General features: G+C 40.1%; 48 non-coding genes across 48 annotated transcripts; all 48 read left to right on the plus strand.

Annotated features, from left to right (window-relative positions):
* The first annotated feature begins 12 nt into the window (after positions 1 to 12).
* TRNAL-CAA (transfer RNA leucine (anticodon CAA)) lies at positions 13 to 94 on the plus strand. The gene has a single exon. It is a non-coding gene; the product is annotated as a tRNA-Leu (tRNA).
* A 281-nt stretch (positions 95 to 375) lies between these two features.
* TRNAS-UGA (transfer RNA serine (anticodon UGA)) lies at positions 376 to 457 on the plus strand. Its single transcript has one exon. It is a non-coding gene; the product is annotated as a tRNA-Ser (tRNA).
* A 634-nt stretch (positions 458 to 1,091) lies between these two features.
* Positions 1,092 to 1,173, plus strand: TRNAS-CGA (transfer RNA serine (anticodon CGA)). Its single transcript has one exon. It is a non-coding gene; the product is annotated as a tRNA-Ser (tRNA).
* Positions 1,174 to 1,452: 279 nt separating this feature from the next.
* On the plus strand, positions 1,453 to 1,534 carry TRNAS-UGA (transfer RNA serine (anticodon UGA)). Its single transcript has one exon. It is a non-coding gene; the product is annotated as a tRNA-Ser (tRNA).
* Positions 1,535 to 2,168: 634 nt separating this feature from the next.
* Positions 2,169 to 2,250, plus strand: TRNAS-CGA (transfer RNA serine (anticodon CGA)). Its single transcript has one exon. It is a non-coding gene; the product is annotated as a tRNA-Ser (tRNA).
* A 279-nt stretch (positions 2,251 to 2,529) lies between these two features.
* On the plus strand, positions 2,530 to 2,611 carry TRNAS-UGA (transfer RNA serine (anticodon UGA)). The gene has a single exon. It is a non-coding gene; the product is annotated as a tRNA-Ser (tRNA).
* A 634-nt stretch (positions 2,612 to 3,245) lies between these two features.
* On the plus strand, positions 3,246 to 3,327 carry TRNAL-CAA (transfer RNA leucine (anticodon CAA)). The gene has a single exon. It is a non-coding gene; the product is annotated as a tRNA-Leu (tRNA).
* A 280-nt stretch (positions 3,328 to 3,607) lies between these two features.
* On the plus strand, positions 3,608 to 3,689 carry TRNAS-UGA (transfer RNA serine (anticodon UGA)). Its single transcript has one exon. It is a non-coding gene; the product is annotated as a tRNA-Ser (tRNA).
* Positions 3,690 to 4,323: 634 nt separating this feature from the next.
* On the plus strand, positions 4,324 to 4,405 carry TRNAS-CGA (transfer RNA serine (anticodon CGA)). The gene has a single exon. It is a non-coding gene; the product is annotated as a tRNA-Ser (tRNA).
* Positions 4,406 to 4,684: 279 nt separating this feature from the next.
* On the plus strand, positions 4,685 to 4,766 carry TRNAS-UGA (transfer RNA serine (anticodon UGA)). Its single transcript has one exon. It is a non-coding gene; the product is annotated as a tRNA-Ser (tRNA).
* A 634-nt stretch (positions 4,767 to 5,400) lies between these two features.
* Positions 5,401 to 5,482, plus strand: TRNAS-CGA (transfer RNA serine (anticodon CGA)). The gene has a single exon. It is a non-coding gene; the product is annotated as a tRNA-Ser (tRNA).
* A 281-nt stretch (positions 5,483 to 5,763) lies between these two features.
* On the plus strand, positions 5,764 to 5,845 carry TRNAS-UGA (transfer RNA serine (anticodon UGA)). The gene has a single exon. It is a non-coding gene; the product is annotated as a tRNA-Ser (tRNA).
* Positions 5,846 to 6,479: 634 nt separating this feature from the next.
* TRNAS-CGA (transfer RNA serine (anticodon CGA)) lies at positions 6,480 to 6,561 on the plus strand. The gene has a single exon. It is a non-coding gene; the product is annotated as a tRNA-Ser (tRNA).
* A 281-nt stretch (positions 6,562 to 6,842) lies between these two features.
* On the plus strand, positions 6,843 to 6,924 carry TRNAS-UGA (transfer RNA serine (anticodon UGA)). The gene has a single exon. It is a non-coding gene; the product is annotated as a tRNA-Ser (tRNA).
* Positions 6,925 to 7,558: 634 nt separating this feature from the next.
* On the plus strand, positions 7,559 to 7,640 carry TRNAS-CGA (transfer RNA serine (anticodon CGA)). The gene has a single exon. It is a non-coding gene; the product is annotated as a tRNA-Ser (tRNA).
* A 273-nt stretch (positions 7,641 to 7,913) lies between these two features.
* TRNAS-UGA (transfer RNA serine (anticodon UGA)) lies at positions 7,914 to 7,995 on the plus strand. Its single transcript has one exon. It is a non-coding gene; the product is annotated as a tRNA-Ser (tRNA).
* A 634-nt stretch (positions 7,996 to 8,629) lies between these two features.
* TRNAL-CAA (transfer RNA leucine (anticodon CAA)) lies at positions 8,630 to 8,711 on the plus strand. Its single transcript has one exon. It is a non-coding gene; the product is annotated as a tRNA-Leu (tRNA).
* A 281-nt stretch (positions 8,712 to 8,992) lies between these two features.
* On the plus strand, positions 8,993 to 9,074 carry TRNAS-UGA (transfer RNA serine (anticodon UGA)). Its single transcript has one exon. It is a non-coding gene; the product is annotated as a tRNA-Ser (tRNA).
* A 634-nt stretch (positions 9,075 to 9,708) lies between these two features.
* Positions 9,709 to 9,790, plus strand: TRNAL-CAA (transfer RNA leucine (anticodon CAA)). The gene has a single exon. It is a non-coding gene; the product is annotated as a tRNA-Leu (tRNA).
* A 280-nt stretch (positions 9,791 to 10,070) lies between these two features.
* On the plus strand, positions 10,071 to 10,152 carry TRNAS-UGA (transfer RNA serine (anticodon UGA)). Its single transcript has one exon. It is a non-coding gene; the product is annotated as a tRNA-Ser (tRNA).
* A 634-nt stretch (positions 10,153 to 10,786) lies between these two features.
* TRNAS-CGA (transfer RNA serine (anticodon CGA)) lies at positions 10,787 to 10,868 on the plus strand. Its single transcript has one exon. It is a non-coding gene; the product is annotated as a tRNA-Ser (tRNA).
* Positions 10,869 to 11,148: 280 nt separating this feature from the next.
* On the plus strand, positions 11,149 to 11,230 carry TRNAS-UGA (transfer RNA serine (anticodon UGA)). Its single transcript has one exon. It is a non-coding gene; the product is annotated as a tRNA-Ser (tRNA).
* A 634-nt stretch (positions 11,231 to 11,864) lies between these two features.
* On the plus strand, positions 11,865 to 11,946 carry TRNAS-CGA (transfer RNA serine (anticodon CGA)). Its single transcript has one exon. It is a non-coding gene; the product is annotated as a tRNA-Ser (tRNA).
* Positions 11,947 to 12,225: 279 nt separating this feature from the next.
* TRNAS-UGA (transfer RNA serine (anticodon UGA)) lies at positions 12,226 to 12,307 on the plus strand. Its single transcript has one exon. It is a non-coding gene; the product is annotated as a tRNA-Ser (tRNA).
* A 634-nt stretch (positions 12,308 to 12,941) lies between these two features.
* On the plus strand, positions 12,942 to 13,024 carry TRNAL-CAA (transfer RNA leucine (anticodon CAA)). The gene has a single exon. It is a non-coding gene; the product is annotated as a tRNA-Leu (tRNA).
* Positions 13,025 to 13,304: 280 nt separating this feature from the next.
* TRNAS-UGA (transfer RNA serine (anticodon UGA)) lies at positions 13,305 to 13,386 on the plus strand. The gene has a single exon. It is a non-coding gene; the product is annotated as a tRNA-Ser (tRNA).
* Positions 13,387 to 14,017: 631 nt separating this feature from the next.
* Positions 14,018 to 14,100, plus strand: TRNAS-CGA (transfer RNA serine (anticodon CGA)). Its single transcript has one exon. It is a non-coding gene; the product is annotated as a tRNA-Ser (tRNA).
* Positions 14,101 to 14,374: 274 nt separating this feature from the next.
* On the plus strand, positions 14,375 to 14,456 carry TRNAS-UGA (transfer RNA serine (anticodon UGA)). Its single transcript has one exon. It is a non-coding gene; the product is annotated as a tRNA-Ser (tRNA).
* A 634-nt stretch (positions 14,457 to 15,090) lies between these two features.
* On the plus strand, positions 15,091 to 15,173 carry TRNAS-CGA (transfer RNA serine (anticodon CGA)). Its single transcript has one exon. It is a non-coding gene; the product is annotated as a tRNA-Ser (tRNA).
* A 279-nt stretch (positions 15,174 to 15,452) lies between these two features.
* On the plus strand, positions 15,453 to 15,534 carry TRNAS-UGA (transfer RNA serine (anticodon UGA)). The gene has a single exon. It is a non-coding gene; the product is annotated as a tRNA-Ser (tRNA).
* Positions 15,535 to 16,168: 634 nt separating this feature from the next.
* On the plus strand, positions 16,169 to 16,250 carry TRNAL-CAA (transfer RNA leucine (anticodon CAA)). Its single transcript has one exon. It is a non-coding gene; the product is annotated as a tRNA-Leu (tRNA).
* Positions 16,251 to 16,530: 280 nt separating this feature from the next.
* On the plus strand, positions 16,531 to 16,612 carry TRNAS-UGA (transfer RNA serine (anticodon UGA)). Its single transcript has one exon. It is a non-coding gene; the product is annotated as a tRNA-Ser (tRNA).
* A 634-nt stretch (positions 16,613 to 17,246) lies between these two features.
* Positions 17,247 to 17,328, plus strand: TRNAS-CGA (transfer RNA serine (anticodon CGA)). Its single transcript has one exon. It is a non-coding gene; the product is annotated as a tRNA-Ser (tRNA).
* A 279-nt stretch (positions 17,329 to 17,607) lies between these two features.
* TRNAS-UGA (transfer RNA serine (anticodon UGA)) lies at positions 17,608 to 17,689 on the plus strand. The gene has a single exon. It is a non-coding gene; the product is annotated as a tRNA-Ser (tRNA).
* A 634-nt stretch (positions 17,690 to 18,323) lies between these two features.
* Positions 18,324 to 18,405, plus strand: TRNAL-CAA (transfer RNA leucine (anticodon CAA)). The gene has a single exon. It is a non-coding gene; the product is annotated as a tRNA-Leu (tRNA).
* A 280-nt stretch (positions 18,406 to 18,685) lies between these two features.
* TRNAS-UGA (transfer RNA serine (anticodon UGA)) lies at positions 18,686 to 18,767 on the plus strand. Its single transcript has one exon. It is a non-coding gene; the product is annotated as a tRNA-Ser (tRNA).
* A 631-nt stretch (positions 18,768 to 19,398) lies between these two features.
* On the plus strand, positions 19,399 to 19,481 carry TRNAS-CGA (transfer RNA serine (anticodon CGA)). Its single transcript has one exon. It is a non-coding gene; the product is annotated as a tRNA-Ser (tRNA).
* Positions 19,482 to 19,740: 259 nt separating this feature from the next.
* Positions 19,741 to 19,821, plus strand: TRNAS-UGA (transfer RNA serine (anticodon UGA)). The gene has a single exon. It is a non-coding gene; the product is annotated as a tRNA-Ser (tRNA).
* A 634-nt stretch (positions 19,822 to 20,455) lies between these two features.
* On the plus strand, positions 20,456 to 20,537 carry TRNAS-CGA (transfer RNA serine (anticodon CGA)). Its single transcript has one exon. It is a non-coding gene; the product is annotated as a tRNA-Ser (tRNA).
* A 279-nt stretch (positions 20,538 to 20,816) lies between these two features.
* Positions 20,817 to 20,898, plus strand: TRNAS-UGA (transfer RNA serine (anticodon UGA)). The gene has a single exon. It is a non-coding gene; the product is annotated as a tRNA-Ser (tRNA).
* A 634-nt stretch (positions 20,899 to 21,532) lies between these two features.
* Positions 21,533 to 21,614, plus strand: TRNAL-CAA (transfer RNA leucine (anticodon CAA)). Its single transcript has one exon. It is a non-coding gene; the product is annotated as a tRNA-Leu (tRNA).
* A 280-nt stretch (positions 21,615 to 21,894) lies between these two features.
* Positions 21,895 to 21,976, plus strand: TRNAS-UGA (transfer RNA serine (anticodon UGA)). The gene has a single exon. It is a non-coding gene; the product is annotated as a tRNA-Ser (tRNA).
* A 631-nt stretch (positions 21,977 to 22,607) lies between these two features.
* TRNAS-CGA (transfer RNA serine (anticodon CGA)) lies at positions 22,608 to 22,690 on the plus strand. Its single transcript has one exon. It is a non-coding gene; the product is annotated as a tRNA-Ser (tRNA).
* A 274-nt stretch (positions 22,691 to 22,964) lies between these two features.
* Positions 22,965 to 23,046, plus strand: TRNAS-UGA (transfer RNA serine (anticodon UGA)). Its single transcript has one exon. It is a non-coding gene; the product is annotated as a tRNA-Ser (tRNA).
* Positions 23,047 to 23,680: 634 nt separating this feature from the next.
* TRNAS-CGA (transfer RNA serine (anticodon CGA)) lies at positions 23,681 to 23,763 on the plus strand. Its single transcript has one exon. It is a non-coding gene; the product is annotated as a tRNA-Ser (tRNA).
* A 279-nt stretch (positions 23,764 to 24,042) lies between these two features.
* On the plus strand, positions 24,043 to 24,124 carry TRNAS-UGA (transfer RNA serine (anticodon UGA)). Its single transcript has one exon. It is a non-coding gene; the product is annotated as a tRNA-Ser (tRNA).
* A 633-nt stretch (positions 24,125 to 24,757) lies between these two features.
* Positions 24,758 to 24,840, plus strand: TRNAS-CGA (transfer RNA serine (anticodon CGA)). Its single transcript has one exon. It is a non-coding gene; the product is annotated as a tRNA-Ser (tRNA).
* Positions 24,841 to 25,120: 280 nt separating this feature from the next.
* Positions 25,121 to 25,202, plus strand: TRNAS-UGA (transfer RNA serine (anticodon UGA)). The gene has a single exon. It is a non-coding gene; the product is annotated as a tRNA-Ser (tRNA).
* The last annotated feature ends 498 nt before the right edge of the window (positions 25,203 to 25,700 follow it).

The following is a 25,700-nucleotide window of genomic DNA, read 5'->3' on the forward strand; positions in this document are numbered from 1 at the left end:
GAGATAAAATGGGCTGTGATGGCCGAGAGGTTAAGGCGTTGGACTCAAAATCCAATGGGGTCTCCCCGCATAGGTTCAAATCCTGTTCACAGCGGAATGTTTTATACGCTCTGAGAGAAGAGAAGTCCTTTCAGAGAAATAATTGCTCTAAATTTAAAAGAGATTCCAAACCTCTACCACACACACATTCACAATGGAGACTATAATCTCCATAAAGGTAAGGTCTAGCCAATGAAAACTAAAGTTTTAAGAATGTGGGGAAAAAAAAGCTTTGAAAGAAATCAAGCAGTTTAACCTACTGATTTGAACTTTTTTCATGTCAAACCCCCAAACCTGCTGTTTCCCCAAAAAATCCAACAAACAGGTGGAAATGCAGCTGTGATGGCCGAGTGGTTAAGGCGTTGGACTTGAAATCCAATGGGGTTTCCCCGCACAGGTTCAAATCCTGTTCACAGCGGAATCTTTTATACACCTTAAAGAGAAGTCAGAGAAATAATTGCATTCGCTCTAAATTAAAAGGACATTCGAAAGCTTTGACACATACACATTTTCAATGGAGACTATTATCTCTATAAAGATAAGGTTCGGACAATGAAAACTAAGATTTTAAGAGCGTTGGGAAAAAGCATTGATAGAAATCAAGCGGTTTATCTTATTGATTTAAGTTTTTTTCATATCGTAGTGTCAATTGTTAAAAAAGTGCTTCTCCTTACTTCCCAAAGCCTTACTTCTTCTCATGAACCTCACACCACACCTGTCTCTGTCTGTAAAACAATACCTTAAGCAAGAGGCCTATCTCATGACCGTGTGTTGAAGAAAAAGTTAAGACACAGTTAGGGCTACTCCTGAGTTCAGAGACGTCGCTCAACTGAATTCTCCAAAACACACCTCATTAGTTTTCCAAAACCGTCTTCCTTCTCATGAACCTTACATCACACCTGTCTCTGTCTGTAAGTCAACACTCATACGCAAGAGGACTTTCTCATGACTTTGTGTGGCAAAAAAGGGCTAGACACACTTAGGGCAGTGCTTTATTTCAATCTGTCCAACGATACTATCCAAAAGGCACCCGATGAGTGGAGATAAAATGGGCTGTGATGGCCGAGAGGTTAAGGCGTTGGACTCGAAATCCAATGGGGTCTCCCCGCATAGGTTCAAATCCTGTTCACAGCGGAATGTTTTATACGCTCTGAGAGAAGAGAAGTCCTTTCAGAGAAATAATTGCTCTAAATTTAAAAGAGATTCCAAACCTCTACCACACACACATTCACAATGGAGACTATAATCTCCATAAAGGTAAGGTCTAGCCAATGAAAACTAAAGTTTTAAGAATGTGGGGAAAAAAGCTTTGAAAGAAATCAAGCAGTTTAACCTACTGATTTGAACTTTTTTCATGTCAAACCCCCAAACCTGCTGTTTCCCCAAAAAATCCAACAAACAGGTGGAAATGCAGCTGTGATGGCCGAGTGGTTAAGGCGTTGGACTTGAAATCCAATAGGGTTTCCCCGCACAGCTTCAAATCCTGTTCACAGCGGAATCTTTTATACACCTTAAAGAGAAGTCAGAGAAATAATTGCATTCGCTCTAAATTAAAAGGACATTCGAAAGCTTTGACACATACACATTTTCAATGGAGACTATTATCTCTATAAAGATAAGGTTCGGACAATGAAAACTAAGATTTTAAGAGCGTTGGGAAAAAGCATTGATAGAAATCAAGCGGTTTATCTTATTGATTTAAGTTTTTTTCATATCGTAGTGTCAATTGTTAAAAAAGGGCTTCTCCTTACTTCCCAAAGCCTTACTTCTTCTCATGAACCTCACACCACACCTGTCTCTGTCTGTAAAACGATACCTTAAGCAAGAGGCCTATCTCATGACCGTGTGTTGAAGAAAAAGTTAAGACACAGTTAGGGCTACTCCTGAGTTCAGAGACGTCGCTCAACTGTATTCTCCAAAACACACCTCATTAGTTGTCCAAAACCGTCTTCCTTCTCATGAACCTTACATCACACCTGTCTCTGTCTGTAAGTCAACACTCATACGCAAGAGGACTTTCTCATGACTTTGTGTGGCAAAAAAGGGCTAGACATACTTAGGGCAGTGCTTTATTTCAATCTGTCCAACGATACTATCCAAAAGGCACCCGATGAGTGGAGATAAAATGGGCTGTGATGGCCGAGAGGTTAAGGCGTTGGACTCGAAATCCAATGGGGTCTCCCCGCATAGGTTCAAATCCTGTTCACAGCGGAATGTTTTATACGCTGTGAGAGAAGAGAAGTCCTTTCAGAGAAATAATTGCTCTAAATTTAAAAGAGATTCCAAACCTCTACCACACACACATTCACAATGGAGACTATAATCTCCATAAAGGTAAGGTCTAGCCAATGAAAACTAAAGTTTTAAGAATGTGGGGAAAAAAGCTTTGAAAGAAATCAAGCAGTTTAACCTACTGATTTGAACTTTTTTCATGTCAAACCCCCAAACCTGCTGTTTCCCCAAAAAATCCAACAAACAGGTGGAAATGCAGCTGTGATGGCCGAGTGGTTAAGGCGTTGGACTTGAAATCCAATGGGGTTTCCCCGCATAGGTCCAAATCCTGTTCACAGCGGAATCTTTTATACACCTTAAAGAGAAGTCAGAGAAATAATTGCATTCGCTCTAAATTAAAAGGACATTCGAAAGCTTTGACACATACACATTTTCAATGGAGACTATTATCTCTATAAAGATAAGGTTCGGACAATGAAAACTAAGATTTTAAGAGCGTTGGGAAAAAGCATTGATAGAAATCAAGCGGTTTATCTTATTGATTTAAGTTTTTTTCATATCGTAGTGTCAATTGTTAAAAAAGTGCTTCTCCTTACTTCCCAAAGCCTTACTTCTTCTCATGAACCTCACACCACACCTGTCTCTGTCTGTAAAACAATACCTTAAGCAAGAGGCCTATCTCATGACCGTGTGTTGAAGAAAAAGTTAAGACACAGTTTGGGCTACTCCTGAGTTCAGAGACGTCGCTCAACTGTATTCTCCAAAACACACCTCATTAGTTTTCCAAAACCGTCTTCCTTCTCATGAACCTTACATCACACCTGTCTCTGTCTGTAAGTCAACACTCATACGCAAGAGGACTTTCTCATGACTTTGTGTGGCAAAAAAGGGCTAGACACACTTAGGGCAGTGCTTTATTTTAATCTGTCCAACGATACTATCCAAAAGGCACCCGATGAGTGGAGATAAAATGGGCTGTGATGGCCGAGAGGTTAAGGCGTTGGACTCAAAATCCAATGGGGTCTCCCCGCATAGGTTCAAATCCTGTTCACAGCGGAATGTTTTATACGCTCTGAGAGAAGAGAAGTCCTTTCAGAGAAATAATTGCTCTAAATTTAAAAGAGATTCCAAACCTCTACCACACACACATTCACAATGGAGACTATAATCTCCATAAAGGTAAGGTCTAGCCAATGAAAACTAAAGTTTTAAGAATGTGGGGAAAAAAAGCTTTGAAAGAAATCAAGCAGTTTAACCTACTGATTTGAACTTTTTTCATGTCAAACCCCCAAACCTGCTGTTTCCCCAAAAAATCCAACAAACAGGTGGAAATGCAGCTGTGATGGCTGAGTGGTTAAGGCGTTGGACTTGAAATCCAATGGGGTTTCCCCGCACAGGTTCAAATCCTGTTCACAGCGGAATCTTTTATACACCTTAAAGAGAAGTCAGAGAAATAATTGCATTCGCTCTAAATTAAAAGGACATTCGAAAGCTTTGACACATACACATTTTCAATGGAGACTATTATCTCTATAAAGATAAGGTTCGGGCAATGAAAACTACGATTTTAAGAGCGTTGGGAAAAAGCATTGATAGAAATCAAGCGGTTTATCTTATTGATTTAGGTTTTTTTCATATCGTAGTGTCAATTGTTAAAAAAGGGCTTCTCCTTACTTCCCAAAGCCTTACTTCTTCTCATGAACCTCACACCACACCTGTCTCTGTCTGTAAAACGATACCTTAAGCAAGAGGCCTATCTCATGACCGTGTGTTGAAGAGAAAGTTAAGACACAGTTAGGGCTACTCCTGAGTTCAGAGACGTCGCTCAACTGTATTCTCCAAAACACACCTCATTAGTTTTCCAAAACCGTCTTCCTTCTCATGAACCTTACATCACACCTGTCTCTGTCTGTAAGTCAACACTCATACGCAAGAGGACTTTCTCATGACTTTGTGTGGCAAAAAAGGGCTAGACACACTTAGGGCAGTGCTTTATTTCAATCTGTCCAACGATACTATCCAAAAGGCACCCGATGAGTGGAGATAAAATGGGCTGTGATGGCCGAGAGGTTAAGGCGTTGGACTCGAAATCCAATGGGGTCTCCCCGCATAGGTTCAAATCCTGTTCACAGCGGAATGTTTTATACGCTCTGAGAGAAGAGAAGTCCTTTCAGAGAAATAATTGCTCTAAATTTAAAAGAGATTCCAAACCTCTACCACACACACATTCACAATGGAGACTATAATCTCCATAAAGGTAAGGTCTAGCCAATGAAAACTAAAGTTTTAAGAATGTGGGGAAAAAAGCTTTGAAAGAAATCAAGCAGTTTAACCTACTGATTTGAACTTTTTTCATGTCAAACCCCCAAACCTGCTGTTTCCCCAAAAAATCCAACAAACAGGTGGAAATGCAGCTGTGATGGCCGAGTGGTTAAGGCGTTGGACTTGAAATCCAATGGGGTTTCCCCGCACAGGTTCAAATCCTGTTCACAGCGGAATCTTTTATACACCTTAAAGAGAAGTCAGAGAAATAATTGCATTCGCTCTAAATTAAAAGGACATTCGAAAGCTTTGACACATACACATTTTCAATGGAGACTATTATCTCTATAAAGATAAGGTTCGGACAATGAAAACTAAGATTTTAAGAGCGTTGGGAAAAAGCATTGATAGAAATCAAGCGGTTTATCTTATTGATTTAAGTTTTTTTCATATCGTAGTGTCAATTGTTAAAAAAGGGCTTCTCCTTACTTCCCAAAGCCTTACTTCTTCTCATGAACCTCACACCACACCTGTCTCTGTCTGTAAAACGATACCTTAAGCAAGAGGCCTATCTCATGACCGTGTGTTGAAGAGAAAGTTAAGACACAGTTAGGGCTACTCCTGAGTTCAGAGACGTCGCTCAACTGTATTCTCCAAAACACACCTCATTAGTTTTCCAAAACCGTCTTTCTTCTCATGAACCTTACATCACACCTGTCTCTGTCTGTAAGTCAACACTCATACGCAAGAGGACTTTCTCATGACTTTGTGTGGCAAAAAAGGGCTAGACACACTTAGGGCAGTGCTTTATTTCAATCTGTCCAACGATACTATCCAAAAGGCACCCGATGAGTGGAGATAAAATGAGCTGTGATGGCCGATAGGTTAAGGCGCTGGACTCGAAATCCAATGGGATCTCCCCGCATAGGTTCAAATCCTGTTCACAGCGGAATGTTTTATACGCTCTGAGAGAAGAGAAGTCCTTTCAGAGAAATAATTGCTCTAAATTTAAAAGAGATTCCAAACCTCTACCACACACACATTCACAATGGAGACTATAATCTCCATAAAGGTAAGGTCTAGCCAATGAAAACTAAAGTTTTAAGAATGTGGGGAAAAAAAAGCTTTGAAAGAAATCAAGCAGTTTAACCTACTGATTTGAACTTTTTTCATGTCAAACCCCCAAACCTGCTGTTTCCCCAAAAAATCCAACAAACAGGTGGAAATGCAGCTGTGATGGCCGAGTGGTTAAGGCGTTGGACTTGAAATCCAATGGGGTTTCCCCGCACAGGTTCAAATCCTGTTCACAGCGGAATCTTTTATACACCTTAAAGAGAAGTCAGAGAAATAATTGCATTCGCTCTAAATTAAAAGGACATTCGAAAGCTTTGACACATACACATTTTCAATGGAGACTATTATCTCTATAAAGATAAGGTTCGGACAATGAAAACTAAGATTTTAAGAGCGTTGGGAAAAAGCATTGATAGAAATCAAGCGGTTTATCTTATTGATTTAAGTTTTTTTCATATCGTAGTGTCAATTGTTAAAAAAGGGCTTCTCCTTACTTCCCAAAGCCTTACTTCTTCTCATGAACCTCACACCACACCTGTCTCTGTCTGTAAAACGATACCTTAAGCAAGAGGCCTATCTCATGACCGTGTGTTGAAGAAAAAGTTAAGACACAGTTAGGGCTACTCCTGAGTTCAGAGACGTCGCTCAACTGTATTCTCCAAAACACACCTCATTAGTTGTCCAAAACCGTCTTCCTTCTCATGAACCTTACATCACACCTGTCTCTGTCTGTAAGTCAACACTCATACGCAAGAGGACTTTCTCATGACTTTGTGTGGCAAAAAAGGGCTAGACACACTTAGGGCAGTGCTTTATTTCAATCTGTCCAACGATACTATCCAAAAGGCACCCGATGAGTGGAGATAAAATGGGCTGTGATGGCCGATAGGTTAAGGCGCTGGACTCGAAATCCAATGGGATCTCCCCGCATAGGTTCAAATCCTGTTCACAGCGGAATGTTTTATACGCTCTGAGAGAAGAGAAGTCCTTTCAGAGAAATAATTGCTCTAAATTTAAAAGAGATTCCAAACCTCTACCACACACACATTCACAATGGAGACTATAATCTCCATAAAGGTAAGGTCTAGCCAATGAAAACTAAAGTTTTAAGAATGTGGGGAAAAAAAAGCTTTGAAAGAAATCAAGCAGTTTAACCTACTGATTTGAACTTTTTTCATGTCAAACCCCCAAACCTGCTGTTTCCCCAAAAAATCCAACAAACAGGTGGAAATGCAGCTGTGATGGCCGAGTGGTTAAGGCGTTGGACTTGAAATCCAATGGGGTTTCCCCGCACAGGTTCAAATCCTGTTCACAGCGGAATCTTTTATACACCTTAAAGAGAAGTCAGAGAAATAATTGCATTCGCTCTAAATTAAAAGGACATTCGAAAGCTTTGACACATACACATTTTCAATGGAGACTATTATCTCTATAAAGATAAGGTTCGGACAATGAAAACTAAGATTTTAAGAGCGTTGGGAAAAAGCATTGATAGAAATCAAGCGGTTTATCTTATTGATTTAAGTTTTTTTCATATCGTAGTGTCAATTGTTAAAAAAGGGCTTCTCCTTACTTCCCAAAGCCTTACTTCTTCTCATGAACCTCACACCACACCTGTCTCTGTCTGTAAAACGATACCTTAAGCAAGAGGCCTATCTCATGACCGTGTGTTGAAGAAAAAGTTAAGACACAGTTAGGGCTACTCCTGAGTTCAGAGACGTCGCTCAACTGTATTCTCCAAAACACACCTCATTAGTTGTCCAAAACCGTCTTCCTTCTCATGAACCTTACATCACACCTGTCTCTGTCTGTAAGTCAACACTCACACGCAAGAGTACTTTCTCATGACTTTGTGTGGCAAAAAAGGGCTAGACACACTTAGGGCAGTGCTTTATTTCAATCTGTCCAACGATACTATCCAAAAGGCACCCGATGAGTGGAGATAAAATGGGCTGTGATGGCCGAGAGGTTAAGGCGTTGGACTCGAAATCCAATGGGGTCTCCCCGCATAGGTTCAAATCCTGTTCACAGCGGAATGTTTTATACGCTGTGAGAGAAGAGAAGCCCTTTCAGAGAAATAATTGCTCTAAATTTAAAAGAGATTCCAAACCTCTACCACACACACATTCACAATGGAGACTATAATCTCCATAAAGGTAAGCCAATGAAAACTAAAGTTTTAAGAATGTGGGGAAAAAAGCTTTGAAGGAAATCAAGCAGTTTAACCTACTGATTTGAACTTTTTTCATGTCAAACCCCCAAACCTGCTGTTTCCCCAAAAAATCCAACAAACAGGTGGAAATGCAGCTGTGATGGCCGAGTGGTTAAGGCGTTGGACTTGAAATCCAATGGGGTTTCCCCGCATAGGTCCAAATCCTGTTCACAGCGGAATCTTTTATACACCTTAAAGAGAAGTCAGAGAAATAATTGCATTCGCTCTAAATTAAAAGGACATTCGAAAGCTTTGACACATACACATTTTCAATGGAGACTATTATCTCTATAAAGATAAGGTTCGGACAATGAAAACTAAGATTTTAAGAGCGTTGGGAAAAAGCATTGATAGAAATCAAGCGGTTTATCTTATTGATTTAAGTTTTTTTCATATCGTAGTGTCAATTGTTAAAAAAGTGCTTCTCCTTACTTCCCAAAGCCTTACTTCTTCTCATGAACCTCACACCACACCTGTCTCTGTCTGTAAAACAATACCTTAAGCAAGAGGCCTATCTCATGACCGTGTGTTGAAGAAAAAGTTAAGACACAGTTTGGGCTACTCCTGAGTTCAGAGACGTCGCTCAACTGTATTCTCCAAAACACACCTCATTAGTTTTCCAAAACCGTCTTCCTTCTCATGAACCTTACATCACACCTGTCTCTGTCTGTAAGTCAACACTCATACGCAAGAGGACTTTCTCATGACTTTGTGTGGCAAAAAAGGGCTAGACACACTTAGGGCAGTGCTTTATTTCAATCTGTCCAACGATACTATCCAAAAGGCACCCGATGAGTGGAGATAAAATGGGCTGTGATGGCCGAGAGGTTAAGGCGTTGGACTCAAAATCCAATGGGGTCTCCCCGCATAGGTTCAAATCCTGTTCACAGCGGAATGTTTTATACGCTCTGAGAGAAGAGAAGTCCTTTCAGAGAAATAATTGCTCTAAATTTAAAAGAGATTCCAAACCTCTACCACACACACATTCACAATGGAGACTATAATCTCCATAAAGGTAAGGTCTAGCCAATGAAAACTAAAGTTTTAAGAATGTGGGGAAAAAAAAGCTTTGAAAGAAATCAAGCAGTTTAACCTACTGATTTGAACTTTTTTCATGTCAAACCCCCAAACCTGCTGTTTCCCCAAAAAATCCAACAAACAGGTGGAAATGCAGCTGTGATGGCCGAGTGGTTAAGGCGTTGGACTTGAAATCCAATGGGGTTTCCCCGCACAGGTTCAAATCCTGTTCACAGCGGAATCTTTTATACACCTTAAAGAGAAGTCAGAGAAATAATTGCATTCGCTCTAAATTAAAAGGACATTCGAAAGCTTTGACACATACACATTTTCAATGGAGACTATTATCTCTATAAAGATAAGGTTCGGACAATGAAAACTAAGATTTTAAGAGCGTTGGGAAAAAGCATTGATAGAAATCAAGCGGTTTATCTTATTGATTTAAGTTTTTTTCATATCGTAGTGTCAATTGTTAAAAAAGTGCTTCTCCTTACTTCCCAAAGCCTTACTTCTTCTCATGAACCTCACACCACACCTGTCTCTGTCTGTAAAACAATACCTTAAGCAAGAGGCCTATCTCATGACCGTGTGTTGAAGAAAAAGTTAAGACACAGTTAGGGCTACTCCTGAGTTCAGAGACGTCGCTCAACTGAATTCTCCAAAACACACCTCATTAGTTTTCCAAAACCGTCTTCCTTCTCATGAACCTTACATCACACCTGTCTCTGTCTGTAAGTCAACACTCATACGCAAGAGGACTTTCTCATGACTTTGTGTGGCAAAAAAGGGCTAGACACACTTAGGGCAGTGCTTTATTTCAATCTGTCCAACGATACTATCCAAAAGGCACCCGATGAGTGGAGATAAAATGGGCTGTGATGGCCGAGAGGTTAAGGCGTTGGACTCAAAATCCAATGGGGTCTCCCCGCATAGGTTCAAATCCTGTTCACAGCGGAATGTTTTATACGCTCTGAGAGAAGAGAAGTCCTTTCAGAGAAATAATTGCTCTAAATTTAAAAGAGATTCCAAACCTCTACCACACACACATTCACAATGGAGACTATAATCTCCATAAAGGTAAGGTCTAGCCAATGAAAACTAAAGTTTTAAGAATGTGGGGAAAAAAAGCTTTGAAAGAAATCAAGCAGTTTAACCTACTGATTTGAACTTTTTTCATGTCAAACCCCCAAACCTGCTGTTTCCCCAAAAAATCCAACAAACAGGTGGAAATGCAGCTGTGATGGCCGAGTGGTTAAGGCGTTGGACTTGAAATCCAATAGGGTTTCCCCGCACAGCTTCAAATCCTGTTCACAGCGGAATCTTTTATACACCTTAAAGAGAAGTCAGAGAAATAATTGCATTCGCTCTAAATTAAAAGGACATTCGAAAGCTTTGACACATACACATTTTCAATGGAGACTATTATCTCTATAAAGATAAGGTTCGGACAATGAAAACTAAGATTTTAAGAGCGTTGGGAAAAAGCATTGATAGAAATCAAGCGGTTTATCTTATTGATTTAAGTTTTTTTCATATCGTAGTGTCAATTGTTAAAAAAGGGCTTCTCCTTACTTCCCAAAGCCTTACTTCTTCTCATGAACCTCACACCACACCTGTCTCTGTCTGTAAAATGATACCTTAAGCAAGAGGCCTATCTCATGACCGTGTGTTGAAGAAAAAGTTAAGACACAGTTAGGGCTACTCCTGAGTTCAGAGACGTCGCTCAACTGTATTCTCCAAAACACACCTCATTAGTTGTCCAAAACCGTCTTCCTTCTCATGAACCTTACATCACACCTGTCTCTGTCTGTAAGTCAACACTCATACGCAAGAGGACTTTCTCATGACTTTGTGTGGCAAAAAAGGGCTAGACATACTTAGGGCAGTGCTTTATTTCAATCTGTCCAACGATACTATCCAAAAGGCACCCGATGAGTGGAGATAAAATGGGCTGTGATGGCCGAGAGGTTAAGGCGTTGGACTCGAAATCCAATGGGGTCTCCCCGCATAGGTTCAAATCCTGTTCACAGCGGAATGTTTTATACGCTCTGAGAGAAGAGAAGTCCTTTCAGAGAAATAATTGCTCTAAATTTAAAAGAGATTCCAAACCTCTACCACACACACATTCACAATGGAGACTATAATCTCCATAAAGGTAAGGTCTAGCCAATGAAAACTAAAGTTTTAAGAATGTGGGGAAAAAAAGCTTTGAAAGAAATCAAGCAGTTTAACCTACTGATTTGAACTTTTTTCATGTCAAACCCCCAAACCTGCTGTTTCCCCAAAAAATCCAACACACAGGTGGAAATGCAGCTGTGATGGCCGAGTGGTTAAGGCGTTGGACTTGAAATCCAATGGGGTTTCCCCGCACAGGTTCAAATCCTGTTCACAGCGGAATCTTTTATACACCTTAAAGAGAAGTCAGAGAAATAATTGCATTCGCTCTAAATTAAAAGGACATTCGAAAGCTTTGACACATACACATTTTCAATGGAGACTATTATCTCTATAAAGATAAGGTTCGGACAATGAAAACTAAGATTTTAAGAGCGTTGGGAAAAAGCATTGATAGAAATCAAGCGGTTTATCTTATTGATTTAAGTTTTTTTCATATCGTAGTGTCAATTATTAAAAAAGTGCTTCTCCTTACTTCCCAAAGCCTTACTTCTTCTCATGAACCTCACACCACACCTGTCTCTGTCTGTAAAACAATACCTTAAGCAAGAGGCCTATCTCATGACCGTGTGTTGAAGAAAAAGTTAAGACACAGTTAGGGCTACTCCTGAGTTCAGAGACGTCGCTCAACTGTATTCTCCAAAACACACCTCATTAGTTTTCCAAAACCGTCTTCCTTCTCATGAACCTTACATCACACCTGTCTCTGTCTGTAAGTCAACACTCACACGCAAGAGGACTTTCTCATGACTTTGTGTGGCAAAAAAGGGCTAGACACACTTAGGGCAGTGCTTTATTTCAATCTGTCCAACGATACTATCCAAAAGGCACCCGATGAGTGGAGATAAAATGGGCTGTGATGGCCGAGAGGTTAAGGCGTTGGACTCGAAATCCAATGGGGTCTCCCCGCATAGGTTCAAATCCTGTTCACAGCGGAATGTTTTATACGCTGTGAGAGAAGAGAAGTCCTTTCAGAGAAATAATTGCTCTAAATTTAAAAGAGATTCCAAACCTCTACCACACACACATTCACAATGGAGACTATAATCTCCATAAAGGTAAGGTCTAGCCAATGAAAACTAAAGTTTTAAGAATGTGGGGAAAAAAGCTTTGAAAGAAATCAAGCAGTTTAACCTACTGATTTGAACTTTTTTCATGTCAAACCCCCAAACCTGCTGTTTCCCCAAAAAATCCAACAAACAGGTGGAAATGCAGCTGTGATGGCCGAGTGGTTAAGGCGTTGGACTTGAAATCCAATGGGGTTTCCCCGCATAGGTCCAAATCCTGTTCACAGCGGAATCTTTTATACACCTTAAAGAGAAGTCAGAGAAATAATTGCATTCGCTCTAAATTAAAAGGACATTCGAAAGCTTTGACACATACACATTTTCAATGGAGACTATTATCTCTATAAAGATAAGGTTCGGACAATGAAAACTAAGATTTTAAGAGCGTTGGGAAAAAGCATTGATAGAAATCAAGCGGTTTATCTTATTGATTTAAGTTTTTTTCATATCGTAGTGTCAATTGTTAAAAAAGTGCTTCTCCTTACTTCCCAAAGCCTTACTTCTTCTCATGAACCTCACACCACACCTGTCTCTGTCTGTAAAACAATACCTTAAGCAAGAGGCCTATCTCATGACCGTGTGTTGAAGAAAAAGTTAAGACACAGTTTGGGCTACTCCTGAGTTCAGAGACGTCGCTCAACTGTATTCTCCAAAACACACCTCATTAGTTTTCCAAAACCGTCTTCCTTCTCATGAACCTTACATCACACCTGTCTCTGTCTGTAAGTCAACACTCATACGCAAGAGGACTTTCTCATGACTTTGTGTGGCAAAAAAGGGCTAGACACACTTAGGGCAGTGCTTTATTTCAATCTGTCCAACGATACTATCCAAAAGGCACCCGATGAGTGGAGATAAAATGGGCTGTGATGGCCGAGAGGTTAAGGCGTTGGACTCAAAATTTCAATGGGGTCTCCCCGCATAGGTTCAAATCCTGTTCACAGCGGAATGTTTTATACGCTCTGAGAGAAGAGAAGTCCTTTCAGAGAAATAATTGCTCTAAATTTAAAAGAGATTCCAAACCTCTACCACACACACATTCACAATGGAGACTATAATCTCCATAAAGGTAAGGTCTAGCCAATGAAAACTAAAGTTTTAAGAATGTGGGGAAAAAAAGCTTTGAAAGAAATCAAGCAGTTTAACCTACTGATTTGAACTTTTTTCATGTCAAACCCCCAAACCTGCTGTTTCCCCAAAAAATCCAACAAACAGGTGGAAATGCAGCTGTGATGGCCGAGTGGTTAAGGCGTTGGACTTGAAATCCAATGGGGTTTCCCCGCACAGGTTCAAATCCTGTTCACAGCGGAATCTTTTATACACCTTAAAGAGAAGTCAGAGAAATAATTGCATTCGCTCTAAATTAAAAGGACATTCGAAAGCTTTGACACATACACATTTTCAATGGAGACTATTATCTCTATAAAGATAAGGTTCGGGCAATGAAAACTACGATTTTAAGAGCGTTGGGAAAAAGCATTGATAGAAATCAAGCGGTTTATCTTATTGATTTAGGTTTTTTTCATATCGTAGTGTCAATTGTTAAAAAAGTGCTTCTCCTTACTTCCCAAAGCCTTACTTCTTCTCATGAACCTCACACCACACCTGTCTCTGTCTGTAAAACAATAGCCTTAAGCAAGAGGCCTATCTCATGACCGTGTGTTGAAGAAAAGGTTAAGACACAGTTAGGGCTACTCCTGAGTTCAGAGACGTCGCTCAACTGTATTTTTCAAAACACACCTCATTAGTTTTCCAAAACCGTCCTCCTTCTCATGAACCTTACATCACACCTGTCTCTGTAAGTCAACAGTCATACGCAAGAGGACTTTCTCATGACTTTGTGTGGCAAAAAAGGGCTAGACACACTTAGGGCAGTGCTTTATTTCAATCTGTCCAACGATACTATCCAAAAGGCACCCGATGAGTGGAGATAAAATGGGCTGTGATGGCCGAGAGGTTAAGGCGTTGGACTCGAAATCCAATGGGGTCTCCCTGCATAGGTTCACAATCCTGTTCACAGCAGAATGTTTTATACGCTCTGAGAGAAGTCCTTTCAGAGAAATAATTGCTCTAAATTTAAAAGAGATTCCAAACCTCTACCACACACACATTCACAATGGAGACTATAATCTCCATAAAGGTAAGGTCTAGCCAATGAAAACTAAAGTTTTAAGAATGTGGGGAAAAAAGCTTTGAAAGAAATCAAGCAGTTTAACCTACTGATTTGAACTTTTTTCATGTCAAACCCCCAAACCTGCTGTTTCCCCAAAAAATCCAACAAACAGGTGGAAATGCAGCTGTGATGGCCGAGTGGTTAAGGCGTTGGACTTGAAATCCAATGGGGTTTCCCCGCACAGGTTCAAATCCTGTTCACAGCAGAATCTTTTATACACCTTAAAGAGAAGTCAGAGAAATAATTGCATTCGCTCTAAATTAAAAGGACATTCGAAAGCTTTGACACATACACATTTTCAATGGAGACTATTATCTCTATAAAGATAAGGTTCGGACAATGAAAACTAAGATTTTAAGAGCGTTGGGAAAAAGCATTGATAGAAATCAAGCGGTTTATCTTATTGATTTAAGTTTTTTTCATATCGTAGTGTCAATTGTTAAAAAAGTGCTTCTCCTTACTTCCCAAAGCCTTACTTCTTCTCATGAACCTCACACCACACCTGTCTCTGTCTGTAAAACAATACCTTAAGCAAGAGGCCTATCTCATGACCGTGTGTTGAAGAAAAAGTTAAGACACAGTTAGGGCTACTCCTGAGTTCAGAGACGTCGCTCAACTGAATTCTCCAAAACACACCTCATTAGTTTTCCAAAACCGTCTTCCTTCTCATGAACCTTACATCACACCTGTCTCTGTCTGTAAGTCAACACTCATACGCAAGAGGACTTTCTCATGACTTTGTGTGGCAAAAAAGGGCTAGACACACTTAGGGCAGTGCTTTATTTCAATCTGTCCAACGATACTATCCAAAAGGCACCCGATGAGTGGAGATAAAATGGGCTGTGATGGCCGAGAGGTTAAGGCGTTGGACTCGAAATCCAATGGGGGTCTCCCCGCATAGGTTCAAATCCTGTTCACAGCGGAATGTTTTATACGCTCTGAGAGAAGAGAAGTCCTTTCAGAGAAATAATTGCTCTAAATTTAAAAGAGATTCCAAACCTCTACCACACACACATTCACAATGGAGACTATAATCTCCATAAAGGTAAGGTCTAGCCAATGAAAACTAAAGTTTTAAGAATGTGGGGAAAAAAGCTTTGAAAGAAATCAAGCAGTTTAACCTACTGATTTGAACTTTTTTCATGTCAAACCCCCAAACCTGCTGTTTCCCCAAAAAATCCAACAAACAGGTGGAAATGCAGCTGTGATGGCCGAGTGGTTAAGGCGTTGGACTTGAAATCCAATAGGGTTTCCCCGCACAGCTTCAAATCATGTTCACAGCGGAATCTTTTATACACCTTAAAGAGAAGTCAGAGAAATAATTGCATTCGCTCTAAATTAAAAGGACATTCGAAAGCTTTGACACATACACATTTTCAATGGAGACTATTATCTCTATAAAGATAAGGTTCGGACAATGAAAACTAAGATTTTAAGAGCGTTGGGAAAAAGCATTGATAGAAATCAAGCGGTTTATCTTATTGATTTAAGTTTTTTTCATATCGTAGTGTCAATTGTTAAAAAAGGGCTTCTCCTTACTTCCCAAAGCCTTACTTCTTCTCATGAACCTCACACCACACCTGTCTCTGTCTGTAAAACGATACCTTAAGCAAGAGGCCTATCTCATGACCGTGTGTTGAAGAAAAAGTTAAGACACAGTTAGGGCTACTCCTGAGTTCAGAGACGTCGCTCAACTGTATTCTCCAAAACACACCTCATTAGTTGTCCAAAACCGTCTTCCTTCTCATGAACCTTACATCACACCTGTCTCTGTCTGTAAGTCAACACTCATACGCAAGAGGACTTTCTCATGACTTTGTGTGGCAAAAAAGGGCTAGACATACTTAGGGCAGTGCTTTATTTCAATCTGTCCAACGATACTATCCAAAAGTCACCCGATGAGTGGAGATAAAATGGGCTGTGATGGCCGAGAGGTTAAGGCGTTGGACTCAAAATCCAATGGGGTCTCCCCGCATAGGTTCAAATCCTGTTCACAGCGGAATGTTTTATACGCTCTGAGAGAAGAGAAGTCCTTTCAGAGAAATAATTGCTCTAAATTTAAAAGAGATTCCAAACCTCTACCACACACACATTCACAATGGAGACTATAATCTCCATAAAGGTAAGGTCTAGCCAATGAAAACTAAAGTTTTAAGAATGTGGGGAAAAAAAGCTTTGAAAGAAATCAAGCAGTTTAACCTACTGATTTGAACTTTTTTCATGTCAAACCCCCAAACCTGCTGTTTCCCCAAAAAATCCAACACACAGGTGGAAATGCAGCTGTGATGGCCGAGTGGTTAAGGCGTTGGACTTGAAATCCAATGGGGTTTCCCCGCACAGGTTCAAATCCTGTTCACAGCGGAATCTTTTATACACCTTAAAGAGAAGTCAGAGAAATAATTGCATTCGCTCTAAATTAAAAGGACATTCGAAAGCTTTGACACATACACATTTTCAATGGAGACTATTATCTCTATAAAGATAAGGTTCGGACAATGAAAACTAAGATTTTAAGAGCGTTGGGAAAAAGCATTGATAGAAATCAAGCGGTTTATCTTATTGATTTAAGTTTTTTTCATATCGTAGTGTCAATTATTAAAAAAGTGCTTCTCCTTACTTCCCAAAGCCTTACTTCTTCTCATGAACCTCACACCACACCTGTCTCTGTCTGTAAAACAATACCTTAAGCAAGAGGCCTATCTCATGACCGTGTGTTGAAGAAAAAGTTAAGACACAGTTAGGGCTACTCCTGAGTTCAGAGACGTCGCTCAACTGTATTCTCCAAAACACACCTCATTAGTTTTCCAAAACCGTCTTCCTTCTCATGAACCTTACATCACACCTGTCTCTGTCTGTAAGTCAACACTCACACGCAAGAGGACTTTCTCATGACTTTGTGTGGCAAAAAAGGGCTAGACACACTTAGGGCAGTGCTTTATTTCAATCTGTCCAACGATACTATCCAAAAGGCACCCGATGAGTGGAGATAAAATGGGCTGTGATGGCCGAGAGGTTAAGGCGTTGGACTCGAAATCCAATGGGGTCTCCCCGCATAGGTTCAAATCCTGTTCACAGCGGAATGTTTTATACGCTGTGAGAGAAGAGAAGTCCTTTCAGAGAAATAATTGCTCTAAATTTAAAAGAGATTCCAAACCTCTACCACACACACATTCACAATGGAGACTATAATCTCCATAAAGGTAAGGTCTAGCCAATGAAAACTAAAGTTTTAAGAATGTGGGGAAAAAAGCTTTGAAAGAAATCAAGCAGTTTAACCTACTGATTTGAACTTTTTTCATGTCAAACCCCCAAACCTGCTGTTTCCCCAAAAAATCCAACAAACAGGTGGAAATGCAGCTGTGATGGCCGAGTGGTTAAGGCGTTGGACTTGAAATCCAATGGGGTTTCCCCGCACAGGTTCAAATCCTGTTCACAGCGGAATCTTTTATACACCTTAAAGAGAAGTCAGAGAAATAATTGCATTCGCTCTAAATTAAAAGGACATTCGAAAGCTTTGACACATACACATTTTCAATGGAGACTATTATCTCTATAAAGATAAGGTTCGGACAATGAAAACTAAGATTTTAAGAGCGTTGGGAAAAAGCATTGATAGAAATCAAGCGGTTTATCTTATTGATTTAAGTTTTTTTCATATCGTAGTGTCAATTGTTAAAAAAGTGCTTCTCCTTACTTCCCAAAGCCTTACTTCTTCTCATGAACCTCACACCACACCTGTCTCTGTCTGTAAAACAATACCTTAAGCAAGAGGCCTATCTCATGACCGTGTGTTGAAGAAAAAGTTAAGACACAGTTTGGGCTACTCCTGAGTTCAGAGACGTCGCTCAACTGTATTCTCCAAAACACACCTCATTAGTTTTCCAAAACCGTCTTCCTTCTCATGAACCTTACATCACACCTGTCTCTGTCTGTAAGTCAACACTCATACGCAAGAGGACTTTCTCATGACTTTGTGTGGCAAAAAAGGGCTAGACACACTTAGGGCAGTGCTTTATTTCAATCTGTCCAACGATACTATCCAAAAGGCACCCGATGAGTGGAGATAAAATGGGCTGTGATGGCCGAGAGGTTAAGGCGTTGGACTCAAAATCCAATGGGGTCTCCCCGCATAGGTTCAAATCCTGTTCACAGCGGAATGTTTTATACGCTCTGAGAGAAGAGAAGTCCTTTCAGAGAAATAATTGCTCTAAATTTAAAAGAGATTCCAAACCTCTACCACACACACATTCACAATGGAGACTATAATCTCCATAAAGGTAAGGTCTAGCCAATGAAAACTAAAGTTTTAAGAATGTGGGGAAAAAAAGCTTTGAAAGAAATCAAGCAGTTTAACCTACTGATTTGTACTTTTTTCATGTCAAACCCCCAAACCTGCTGTTTCCCCAAAAAATCCAACAAACAGGTGGAAATGCAGCTGTGATGGCCGAGTGGTTAAGGCGTTGGACTTGAAATCCAATGGGGTTTCCCCGCACAGGTTCAAATCCTGTTCACAGCGGAATCTTTTATACACCTTAAAGAGAAGTCAGAGAAATAATTGCATTCGCTCTAAATTAAAAGGACATTCGAAAGCTTTGACACATACACATTTTCAATGGAGACTATTATCTCTATAAAGATAAGGTTCGGGCAATGAAAACTACGATTTTAAGAGCGTTGGGAAAAAGCATTGATAGAAATCAAGCGGTTTATCTTATTGATTTAGGTTTTTTTCATATCGTAGTGTCAATTGTTAAAAAAGTGCTTCTCCTTACTTCCCAAAGCCTTACTTCTTCTCATGAACCTCACACCACACCTGTCTCTGTCTGTAAAACAATAGCCTTAAGCAAGAGGCCTATCTCATGACCGTGTGTTGAAGAAAAGGTTAAGACACAGTTAGGGCTACTCCTGAGTTCAGAGACGTCGCTCAACTGTATTTTTCAAAACACACCTCATTAGTTTTCCAAAACCGTCCTCCTTCTCATGAACCTTACATCACACCTGTCTCTGTAAGTCAACAGTCATACGCAAGAGGACTTTCTCATGACTTTGTGTGGCAAAAAAGGGCTAGACACACTTAGGGCAGTGCTTTATTTCAATCTGTCCAACGATACTATCCAAAAGGCACCCGATGAGTGGAGATAAAATGGGCTGTGATGGCCGAGAGGTTAAGGCGTTGGACTCGAAATCCAATGGGGTCTCCCTGCATAGGTTCACAATCCTGTTCACAGCAGAATGTTTTATACGCTCTGAGAGAAGTCCTTTCAGAGAAATAATTGCTCTAAATTTAAAAGAGATTCCAAACCTCTACCACACACACATTCACAATTGGCTAGGTAAGGTCTAGCCAATGAAAACTAAAGTTTTAAGAATGTGGGGAAAAAAGCTTTGAAAGAAATCAAGCAGTTTAACCTACTGATTTGAACTTTTTTCATGTCAAACCCCCAAACCTGCTGTTTCCCCAAAAAATCCAACAAACAGGTGGAAATGCAGCTGTGATGGCCGAGTGGTTAAGGCGTTGGACTTGAAATCCAATGGGGTCTCCCGCACAGGTTCAAATCCTGTTCACAGCGGAATCTTTTATACGCCTTAAAGAGAAGTCAGAAAAATAATTGCATTCGCTCTAAATTAAAAGGACATTCGAAAGTTTTGACACATACACATTTTCAATGGAGACTATTATCTCTATAAAGATAAGGTTCGGGCAATGAAAACTACGATTTTAAGAGCGTTGGGAAAAAGCATTGATAGAAATCAAGCGGTTTATCTTATTGATTTAAGTTTTTTTCATATCGTAGTGTCAATTGTTAAAAAAGGGCTTCTCCTTACTTCCCAAAGCATTACTTCTTCTCATGAACCTCACACCACACCTGTCTCTGTCTGTAAAACGATACCTTAAGCAAGAGGCCTATCTCATGACCGTGTGTTGAAGAAAAAGTTAAGACACAGTTAGGGCTACTCCTGAGTTCAGAGACGTCGCTCAACTGTATTCTCCAAAACACACCTCATTAGTTTTCCAAAACCGTCTTCCTTCTCATGAACCTTACATCACACCTGTCTCTGTCTGTAAGTCAACACTCATACGCAAGAGGACTTTCTCATGACTTTGTGTGGCAAAAAAGGGCTAGACACACTTAGGGCAGTGCTTTATTTCAATCTGTCCAACGATACTATCCAAAAGGCACCCGATGAGTGGAGATAAAATGGGCTGTGATGGCCGAGAGGTTAAGGCGTTGGACTCGAAATCCAATGGGGTCTCCCCGCATAGGTTCAAATCCTGTTCACAGCGGAATGTTTTATACGCTGTGAGAGAAGAGAAGTCCTTTCAGAGAAATAATTGCTCTAAATTTAAAAGAGATTCCAAACCTCTACCACACACACATTCACAATGGAGACTATAATCTCCATAAAGGTAAGGTCTAGCCAATGAAAACTAAAGTTTTAAGAATGTGGGGAAAAAAGCTTTGAAAGAAATCAAGCAGTTTAACCTACTGATTTGAACTTTTTTCATGTCAAACCCCCAAACCTGCTGTTTCCCCAAAAAATCCAACAAACAGGTGGAAATGCAGCTGTGATGGCCGAGTGGTTAAGGCGTTGGACTTGAAATCCAATGGGGTTTCCCCGCACAGGTTCAAATCCTGTTCACAGCGGAATCTTTTATACACCTTAAAGAGAAGTCAGAGAAATAATTGCATTCGCTCTAAATTAAAAGGACATTCGAAAGCTTTGACACATACACATTTTCAATGGAGACTATTATCTCTATAAAGATAAGGTTCGGACAATGAAAACTAAGATTTTAAGAGCGTTGGGAAAAAGCATTGATAGAAATCAAGCGGTTTATCTTATTGATTTAAGTTTTTTTCATATCGTAGTGTCAATTGTTAAAAAAGTGCTTCTCCTTACTTCCCAAAGCCTTACTTCTTCTCATGAACCTCACACCACACCTGTCTCTGTCTGTAAAACAATACCTTAAGCAAGAGGCCTATCTCATGACCGTGTGTTGAAGAAAAAGTTAAGACACAGTTTGGGCTACTCCTGAGTTCAGAGACGTCGCTCAACTGTATTCTCCAAAACACACCTCATTAGTTTTCCAAAACCGTCTTCCTTCTCATGAACCTTACATCACACCTGTCTCTGTCTGTAAGTCAACACTCATACGCAAGAGGACTTTCTCATGACTTTGTGTGGCAAAAAAGGGCTAGACACACTTAGGGCAGTGCTTTATTTCAATCTGTCCAACGATACTATCCAAAAGGCACCCGATGAGTGGAGATAAAATGGGCTGTGATGGCCGAGAGGTTAAGGCGTTGGACTCAAAATCCAATGGGGTCTCCCCGCATAGGTTCAAATCCTGTTCACAGCGGAATGTTTTATACGCTCTGAGAGAAGAGAAGTCCTTTCAGAGAAATAATTGCTCTAAATTTAAAAGAGATTCCAAACCTCTACCACACACACATTCACAATGGAGACTATAATCTCCATAAAGGTAAGGTCTAGCCAATGAAAACTAAAGTTTTAAGAATGTGGGGAAAAAAAGCTTTGAAAGAAATCAAGCAGTTTAACCTACTGATTTGAACTTTTTTCATGTCAAACCCCCAAACCTGCTGTTTCCCCAAAAAATCCAACAAACAGGTGGAAATGCAGCTGTGATGGCCGAGTGGTTAAGGCGTTGGACTTGAAATCCAATGGGGTTTCCCCGCACAGGTTCAAATCCTGTTCACAGCGGAATCTTTTATACACCTTAAAGAGAAGTCAGAGAAATAATTGCATTCGCTCTAAATTAAAAGGACATTCGAAAGCTTTGACACATACACATTTTCAATGGAGACTATTATCTCTATAAAGATAAGGTTCGGGCAATGAAAACTACGATTTTAAGAGCGTTGGGAAAAAGCATTGATAGAAATCAAGCGGTTTATCTTATTGATTTAGGTTTTTTTCATATCGTAGTGTCAATTGTTAAAAAAGTGCTTCTCCTTACTTCCCAAAGCCTTACTTCTTCTCATGAACCTCACACCACACCTGTCTCTGTCTGTAAAACAATAGCCTTAAGCAAGAGGCCTATCTCATGACCGTGTGTTGAAGAAAAGGTTAAGACACAGTTAGGGCTACTCCTGAGTTCAGAGACGTCGCTCAACTGTATTTTTCAAAACACACCTCATTAGTTTTCCAAAACCGTCCTCCTTCTCATGAACCTTACATCACACCTGTCTCTGTAAGTCAACAGTCATACGCAAGAGGACTTTCTCATGACTTTGTGTGGCAAAAAAGGGCTAGACACACTTAGGGCAGTGCTTTATTTCAATCTGTCCAACGATACTATCCAAAAGGCACCCGATGAGTGGAGATAAAATGGGCTGTGATGGCCGAGAGGTTAAGGCGTTGGACTCGAAATCCAATGGGGTCTCCCTGCATAGGTTCACAATCCTGTTCACAGCAGAATGTTTTATACGCTCTGAGAGAAGTCCTTTCAGAGAAATAATTGCTCTAAATTTAAAAGAGATTCCAAACCTCTACCACACACACATTCACAATGGAGACTATAATCTCCATAAAGGTAAGGTCTAGCCAATGAAAACTAAAGTTTTAAGAATGTGGGGAAAAAAGCTTTGAAAGAAATCAAGCAGTTTAACCTACTGATTTGAACTTTTTTCATGTCAAACCCCCAAACCTGCTGTTTCCCCAAAAAATCCAACAAACAGGTGGAAATGCAGCTGTGATGGCCGAGTGGTTAAGGCGTTGGACTTGAAATCCAATGGGGTTTCCCCGCACAGGTTCAAATCCTGTTCACAGCAGAATCTTTTATACACCTTAAAGAGAAGTCAGAGAAATAATTGCATTCGCTCTAAATTAAAAGGACATTCGAAAGCTTTGACACATACACATTTTCAATGGAGACTATTATCTCTATAAAGATAAGGTTCGGACAATGAAAACTAAGATTTTAAGAGCGTTGGGAAAAAGCATTGATAGAAATCAAGCGGTTTATCTTATTGATTTAAGTTTTTTTCATATCGTAGTGTCAATTGTTAAAAAAGTGCTTCTCCTTACTTCCCAAAGCCTTACTTCTTCTCATGAACCTCACACCACACCTGTCTCTGTCTGTAAAACAATACCTTAAGCAAGAGGCCTATCTCATGACCGTGTGTTGAAGAAAAAGTTAAGACACAGTTAGGGCTACTCCTGAGTTCAGAGACGTCGCTCAACTGAATTCTCCAAAACACACCTCATTAGTTTTCCAAAACCGTCTTCCTTCTCATGAACCTTACATCACACCTGTCTCTGTCTGTAAGTCAACACTCATACGCAAGAGGACTTTCTCATGACTTTGTGTGGCAAAAAAGGGCTAGACACACTTAGGGCAGTGCTTTATTTCAATCTGTCCAACGATACTATCCAAAAGGCACCCGATGAGTGGAGATAAAATGGGCTGTGATGGCCGAGAGGTTAAGGCGTTGGACTCGAAATCCAATGGGGGTCTCCCCGCATAGGTTCAAATCCTGTTCACAGCGGAATGTTTTATACGCTCTGAGAGAAGAGAAGTCCTTTCAGAGAAATAATTGCTCTAAATTTAAAAGAGATTCCAAACCTCTACCACACACACATTCACAATGGAGACTATAATCTCCATAAAGGTAAGGTCTAGCCAATGAAAACTAAAGTTTTAAGAATGTGGGGAAAAAAGCTTTGAAAGAAATCAAGCAGTTTAACCTACTGATTTGAACTTTTTTCATGTCAAACCCCCAAACCTGCTGTTTCCCCAAAAAATCCAACAAACAGGTGGAAATGCAGCTGTGATGGCCGAGTGGTTAAGGCGTTGGACTTGAAATCCAATAGGGTTTCCCCGCACAGCTTCAAATCCTGTTCACAGCGGAATCTTTTATACACCTTAAAGAGAAGTCAGAGAAATAATTGCATTCGCTCTAAATTAAAAGGACATTCGAAAGCTTTGACACATACACATTTTCAATGGAGACTATTATCTCTATAAAGATAAGGTTCGGACAATGAAAACTAAGATTTTAAGAGCGTTGGGAAAAAGCATTGATAGAAATCAAGCGGTTTATCTTATTGATTTAAGTTTTTTTCATATCGTAGTGTCAATTGTTAAAAAAGGGCTTCTCCTTACTTCCCAAAGCCTTACTTCTTCTCATGAACCTCACACCACACCTGTCTCTGTCTGTAAAACGATACCTTAAGCAAGAGGCCTATCTCATGACCGTGTGTTGAAGAAAAAGTTAAGACACAGTTAGGGCTACTCCTGAGTTCAGAGACGTCGCTCAACTGTATTCTCCAAAACACACCTCATTAGTTGTCCAAAACCGTCTTCCTTCTCATGAACCTTACATCACACCTGTCTCTGTCTGTAAGTCAACACTCATACGCAAGAGGACTTTCTCATGACTTTGTGTGGCAAAAAAGGGCTAGACATACTTAGGGCAGTGCTTTATTTCAATCTGTCCAACGATACTATCCAAAAGTCACCCGATGAGTGGAGATAAAATGGCCTGTGATGGCCGAGAGGTTAAGGCGTTGGACTCGAAATCCAATGGGGTCTCCCCGCATAGGTTCAAATCCTGTTCACAGCGGAATGTTTTATACGCTCTGAGAGAAGAGAAGTCCTTTCAGAGAAATAATTGCTCTAAATTTAAAAGAGATTCCAAACCTCTACCACACACACATTCACAATGGAGACTATAATCTCCATAAAGGTAAGGTCTAGCCAATGAAAACTAAAGTTTTAAGAATGTGGGGAAAAAAAGCTTTGAAAGAAATCAAGCAGTTTAACCTACTGATTTGAACTTTTTTCATGTCAAACCCCCAAACCTGCTGTTTCCCCAAAAAATCCAACACACAGGTGGAAATGCAGCTGTGATGGCCGAGTGGTTAAGGCGTTGGACTTGAAATCCAATGGGGTTTCCCCGCACAGGTTCAAATCCTGTTCACAGCGGAATCTTTTATACACCTTAAAGAGAAGTCAGAGAAATAATTGCATTCGCTCTAAATTAAAAGGACATTCGAAAGCTTTGACACATACACATTTTCAATGGAGACTATTATCTCTATAAAGATAAGGTTCGGACAATGAAAACTAAGATTTTAAGAGCGTTGGGAAAAAGCATTGATAGAAATCAAGCGGTTTATCTTATTGATTTAAGTTTTTTTCATATCGTAGTGTCAATTGTTAAAAAAGTGCTTCTCCTTACTTCCCAAAGCCTTACTTCTTCTCATGAACCTCACACCACACCTGTCTCTGTCTGTAAAACAATACCTTAAGCAAGAGGCCTATCTCATGACCGTGTGTTGAAGAAAAAGTTAAGACACAGTTTGGGCTACTCCTGAGTTCAGAGACGTCGCTCAACTGTATTCTCCAAAACACACCTCATTAGTTTTCCAAAACCGTCTTCCTTCTCATGAACCTTACATCACACCTGTCTCTGTCTGTAAG

The sequence above is a fragment of the Eleutherodactylus coqui genome, chromosome 2 (genome assembly GCF_035609145.1).
Source record: "Eleutherodactylus coqui strain aEleCoq1 chromosome 2, aEleCoq1.hap1, whole genome shotgun sequence".
NCBI classification, from domain to species: domain Eukaryota; kingdom Metazoa; phylum Chordata; class Amphibia; order Anura; family Eleutherodactylidae; genus Eleutherodactylus; species Eleutherodactylus coqui.